Here is a 6,716-nt window from a genome sequence, read left to right as displayed (position 1 = left end):
CATAAACTACATGTTAATTATGTATTCTCAAAAAACAGCTGGGGAGGAGGAGAGAACTACTAGGATGCAGCTCTTCCATGCTGTTCCAAAACGTTTCCAAGTACTCCCTGTCCAAAGTCCGGGCAGAACACCTGGCCTATACACTACCCTCCTTGTTGTACATGAGGAAAAAAACAACATAGCACTCCAGAACAGGTTGTCTTCCCTCCCTGCTCCCTCATATAAAAAAAATCTGCACTGATCAGAAAGAGAAGTTCTGCCTCACTAAACACAATGAAGTTAGTTTTAGACTGGCTTAGAATATGGCATGGGTGTCATAAGCTCTGCTTCTTAAAATTTGCAACACTTTTGCAATACAGATCTGGCAAGCATAGGATCATTTTAGAAACAGCATACACCTTTGCAGTGGATCTATTTTGCTTCATTTAACTGCAAGCAGGTGTTTGCACTTTACAGACTTTCTTCCATCCTTTTTTCCAACTACTTAAGGAAGATTCAGATTCCATGAAATTCGGTATTACGTTTCTAAGAGGCTTGTCATTAAAAAATACCAGGAAAATAACTTTCCAACATGATCTACCAGACAATTTATCTACAAATTACAAACAACAGTACTTATTTAGATTGGTTTTACCCTGAATACTGAGTGACACTAATCACTGTTGTCCTCTTTAGTGACCATTTACGGAATTTATCAAGAGCTTAAAAATAACACGTTTCCCCCAAACGATTAAAAGACAATCACTTTGTTCAACAGCTTGTCACACCTCTTATCACTGAGAAAACCCATGTAAATGCCTGAAAATTCGTATTTTCTGAAATCATATTCTAGTTCATTAGCACAATGCTCTAGTTTTAATACAGAAAAAAAAAAAAAAAAAAGAATGGAGGACTAAGGAGGTAATGGAGCTAGTTAGTAATCGAAGCTGAAAAGACATGATTCAAGATGACAAACTGGCACTCTCCAGTGTGAGCTTGACACTTTTTATAGCTACTGACACAGTAATGAAGGCTTTACTTCGGGTGGGGCTAGACACAATGTTCTACAGAGTATTTTCCTAAAAGAAAGCTCTTCCCTGATCCTTGTATAGAAGCAACTTTATCTACAAGCAGGGGAAAATGGTACTGTCTTGGTTAATTCAGCCCTAGCTGCTGCAATTATTTTGACAGGAGTGGAAAAGCAACATACTATTAGGCCATTATAATGAGTTTTTTCTTAAGAGAAAGCTCTATCAGATGGGCTGCAAAGTACCTGTTTTACTTAGGTTTCTAATGTTTCCATTACTGAGCTGAATGCCACTATAAAGGTGATGTTTTTTAAAGGTATATACTGCTCAGGAGCCCTTGTGTTACATGATGGAGCATAGCCCTAGCGGTAATTTTTATTTAACTTTGTTCTAGCAGAGTATATTTCAAACGTAAATCTCAGAGTGTTCCCTTAGAGCATTTATTTGTTTACTGTTCCCAGACCTAAAGCATGCCTTATAACAGAAATACAGCTCATTTTTGAGGTACTAATTGAAAACTAAAATGGCTTGCTAAAACACTAAATGTGAACATTTATTAATTCACATCTCACACTAATTCAAGGAGAATTAATAAAAGACAGAGTCCTAACTAATCACTGCTGATTTAGGAAACTTTACAAACAAGTTCAGTTGAGGCCCTCTCTCAGTATTCCCCATCGCCTTGTTAAGTAGGAATGACATTTGTTTTTACTTGGTCTTTGGATGGTTTCTAAACCTAGTGAATGTCCGTTTCTTTTCTAGAAGTTACTAATGAGTCCTGTATTAACCATTTCACCTTACTTCTTTGACATGTACTGGAGTGCCAGCCAGTGGAACATTTTTGCTGCAGAAAATTCCTAGGATTTTAGAGCTGGCACACATTATACATACAGCCAACCGGTTCCAGAAGCGCAGATTTTACTAAGGGAAGCTTTTTAAAATGGACAACTAGTGCTTAAGAAAAAAAAAGAAAAAAAGAAAAAAAAAATCACTGTGGCTCAAATAATTAGAATGGTTTTTATGCTGTTTATTATGTGGATTACAATGACTTTTACAAGCACATAATAATAACCTTAGCGGGTCAAACCACAAGCCTACCTAGGCCGATATCTGAGAGGTCAACCACAACCACACACTAAGAGAACGGAACAAGAAAAAGAATAAGGATTTAGCCAACTCAGACATCAGACTGTGTCTTGGGGCTGAATTAGGATTTTCAGTCAACTTTGTTAAATGAAAGACTCAAGCCTATTCTGCTAGGTTAGAGATAGAATTGGGAATGGCTTTATTCCCATTGCTAACAAAATTTCCAGTCTGCTTAACTTCTTGATGACAATTTTTTAAATTATTAGTGATGAATAGAATAACACCTCAGAGAAAAGAAAACATAATTCACTATCTTTTTTTTTTTCTCATGAAAACAGAAAAACTCCCTTGAAGAAACCCGGCTTCTTCCGGAAAAATTGTGAGCTTGACACTTTTTATAGCTACTGACACAGTAATGAAGGCTTTACTTCGGGTGGGGCTAGACACAATGTTCTACAGAGTATTTTCCTAAAAGAAAGCTCTTCCCTGATCCTTGTATAGAAGCAACTTTATCTACAAGCAGGGGAAAATGGTACTGTCTTGGTTAATTCAGCCCTAGCTGCTGCAATTATTTTGACAGGAGTGGAAAAGCAACATACTATTAGGCCATTATAATGAGTTTTTTCTTAAGAGAAAGCTCTATCAGATGGGCTGCAAAGTACCTGTTTTACTTAGGTTTCTAATGTTTCCATTACTGAGCTGAATGCCACTATAAAGGTGATGTTTTTTAAAGGTATATACTGCTCAGGAGCCCTTGTGTTACATGATGGAGCATAGCCCTAGCGGTAATTTTTATTTAACTTTGTTCTAGCAGAGTATATTTCAAACGTAAATCTCAGAGTGTTCCCTTAGAGCATTTATTTGTTTACTGTTCCCAGACCTAAAGCATGCCTTATAACAGAAATACAGCTCATTTTTGAGGTACTAATTGAAAACTAAAATGGCTTGCTAAAACACTAAATGTGAACATTTATTAATTCACATCTCACACTAATTCAAGGAGAATTAATAAAAGACAGAGTCCTAACTAATCACTGCTGATTTAGGAAACTTTACAAACAAGTTCAGTTGAGGCCCTCTCTCAGTATTCCCCATCGCCTTGTTAAGTAGGAATGACATTTGTTTTTACTTGGTCTTTGGATGGTTTCTAAACCTAGTGAATGTCCGTTTCTTTTCTAGAAGTTACTAATGAGTCCTGTATTAACCATTTCACCTTACTTCTTTGACATGTACTGGAGTGCCAGCCAGTGGAACATTTTTGCTGCAGAAAATTCCTAGGATTTTAGAGCTGGCACACATTATACATACAGCCAACCGGTTCCAGAAGCGCAGATTTTACTAAGGGAAGCTTTTTAAAATGGACAACTAGTGCTTAAGAAAAAAAAAGAAAAAAAGAAAAAAAAAATCACTGTGGCTCAAATAATTAGAATGGTTTTTATGCTGTTTATTATGTGGATTACAATAACCTTTACAAGCACATAATAATAACCTTAGCGGGTCAAACCACAAGCCTACCTAGGCCGATATCTGAGAGGTCAACCACAACCACACACTAAGAGAACGGAACAAGAAAAAGAATAAGGATTTAGCCAACTCAGACATCAGACTGTGTCTTGGGGCTGAATTAGGATTTTCAGTCAACTTTGTTAAATGAAAGACTCAAGCCTATTCTGCTAGGTTAGAGATAGAATTGGGAATGGCTTTATTCCCATTGCTAACAAAATTTCCAGTCTGCTTTACTTCTTGATGACAATTTTTTAAATTATTAGTGATGAATAGAATAACACCTCAGAGAAAAGAAAACATAATTCACTATCTTTTTTTTTTTCTCTCATGAACACAGAAATACTCCCTGGAGTAAACCAGCATTCTTCAGTAACAATTGTCAGTAACTCTTCATACTCCAACAAACTCTTTCTACAGATAAAAGATACTTTGTTCTTGCTTTGTGTTCTGTCTGGTAGAGTACAAGAATAACTCTTCTGTAAAAAATGCATTTAATTTTTTTTTTTCTCTCATGAACACAGAAATACTCCCTGGAGTAAACCAGCATTCTTCAGTAACAATTGTCAGTAACTCTTCATACTCCAACAAACTCTTTCTACAGATAAAAGATACTTTGTTCTTGCTTTGTGTTCTGTCTGGTAGAGTACAAGAATAACTCTTCTGTAAAAAATGCATTTAAAGAATAGTAATTAAAAAAATAGTCACCAGAAGCCTGAGCACACTGAGCTGCCTGCAGACACCTAACACTCGGTAGTGAAGGTGACTGGTTTCCTCCTCTCCTGAATCAAATACAACTGCCAAGATCCAACAGAATTGAGCTCACAACCCAAAACCTCCAGGTACAAGAGGAATCATTCTGCTCTCAGACAAAACAGAGACAGCAACATAATGGGGGACAGGTCTGCCCCGGTGGAAAATGCACAGTGTAGCAAGTTTCTCAGGGTGCAAGTGGAGGAAGGTGGCTGATCTGCATTCTAATACAAGTGATAAGAATATTTGAACACTGTGGTGCCCACACAGCAGCATATGATCCTGACTTGCTAAAAGGCTTTACAACAAAACCTAATAATGCATTCTAGCTGAGAGGCCCATGTGCGGTACCCTCCTCTATCAAACTTTGTCTAGGTTTCCATCAGATGGGCACCCCTTGAAAGCCTTCCAGAGAACTTAACTTTTCAGTTTTCCTGACTTCTCCATCTTCCTTCTTCATCAGCCTATTACAAAGTCACCACAGTTGACCCAAACAGAATTCTGCTCTGATCTGAGCCTAAATCGAAGAACGCGGAGGCACTGTTTTCAGGCACACACACTCACAAGTATCCTATGCAAAGCCCCCATGAGATGCCCAGGATCAAAACCTGTGCTCATTCTGACTCTTCCTTCTCCCTCGTGATGTCTCACAAAAAGTGGCAGCTCCTGATGTACATTCACGGAAAAGTCTCACCTCCAAAAAATATCTTCAAAACCCCCAAACAAATCTCACACTCATATGAAGAAACAACATAGGGAGAATCCAGAAACAAATACATAGCATTTGTCCAGTGTATTATTTAGCCTCCAACAATTTTAATCTCAGATACTTTAAGAGCTCAGACCTAAACCTTTCAAGTTCCTTTCATGTTTAGGATTAGAATAAGGATCCTCTGATCAGGCGAATATACAGTTTCTCTCAACAGAACAACTAACTGCATCCAGAAGTTATTTATAAACTATTTTGATCCTTTGTTCTTTAACTGAATTAGAAGACCCTAAGAAATACTACATGTCTATTTTAAAAGGCATATGTGTATACTGCTTGTATTTACTGATCACTAACAGTGGAAAAAAAATGATCAGTACTCCTTTTAAACACATTTAACTGTCAAAAGAAAAGAAAGAGCCACCTATTATTTATTCATTCTTCCAATATTTAACTGGGTAACGTGGTGTTTCAAACCATTACACAGGAAATGAGAGAGCTCTGCATCGGTCTTATTTATCTCTCTATCAGACTCTTGAAACAACTGACACTTAGAAGTGTAAAGATACACTTGAAGTATGCTTCATACTAGAAACTCAACAATTTAAGAATGCTAAAGACCTTTTTTTAAAGCAGTATAGTCCTGTACTACAAAAATTAATTATTCTGAGTTTTAAGTGGAAAATACATTCCTATACAACTAAGGAGATAAATGGAAAGGAGCCAAAGAGAGGATCTACATCATGTTATGGTTTGTCCTACGAGACACTGATGACTCCTGTGATTAGAGGGAGTGGTAGCAGTATCTACTTACCACCTCTCAAGACATAACTCGGTGCAGGCAGCATCAAAGTCATTTACAAGGCTGTCTGTCAGGCAGGAAGTGGGATCTATTCAATTGCATCAGTTATTCATACAAAGAATCCTCATGATACTTCTCGTAAGCCCTAGCTTTATAAGTGAAATAAAGAAAGTGCTAAGAAAAGCAGGCAGACTGCTGCAGTCATTTCATTTCCCACAAATTTAACAAGAGAGTGCCTACTACATTTTATATTTTATAGGCCATTCAGACAAGTTTATTACACTCATATATTAATTAAAACAGATGTAAATTTAATAATGTACTTGGCACTAGAAATACTTCAGTTATTAAGATTATATATTTTGTTCAAAAGACAAAAACAATTTTCCAAAAACTGTAATCAACTCTTGGCTAAGAGATAGTCACCTAATCCCTCAAAATGCCTTACTTTATTATTACATTCTCTAGGTTGTGGCACACCAGTCTTTGTGCAGAAAATGCAGTTTTGATAGTGATGACTAGCTAGCTCTGTGTCTAGACCAGCTCTTCTCAAGCTTGGTTTTCAAAACAAATATTAATCCCATTTGTTTCCCAACAGCAAATCAGTCAAGTTCCTCAAGAAATTTAGATGCCAATGTTCTTTTCTGAAAACACAAGGAGGACCAATACACTAACCACTGGGGTTTTAATAGGTTTTAACTCCTCCTTGTGTTTCCTCCAGTTCAATTTGTCTTTTAGCATCTGTTGAACAGTGTCATAGCTTCACTAGCAGCATAGAAAGACAACTCAGCTTCAAATCTGTCAGGCAAGGCACTCTAAAGGGGAGATAACTGCAGAAACCTGCATTGTGTAGGGA

The sequence above is a fragment of the Chaetura pelagica genome, unplaced genomic scaffold (assembly GCF_000747805.2).
Source record: "Chaetura pelagica isolate M959 unplaced genomic scaffold, ChaPel_1.0 scaffold221, whole genome shotgun sequence".
NCBI lineage: Eukaryota > Metazoa > Chordata > Aves > Apodiformes > Apodidae > Chaetura > Chaetura pelagica.
This window is presented reverse-complemented; position numbering follows the sequence as displayed.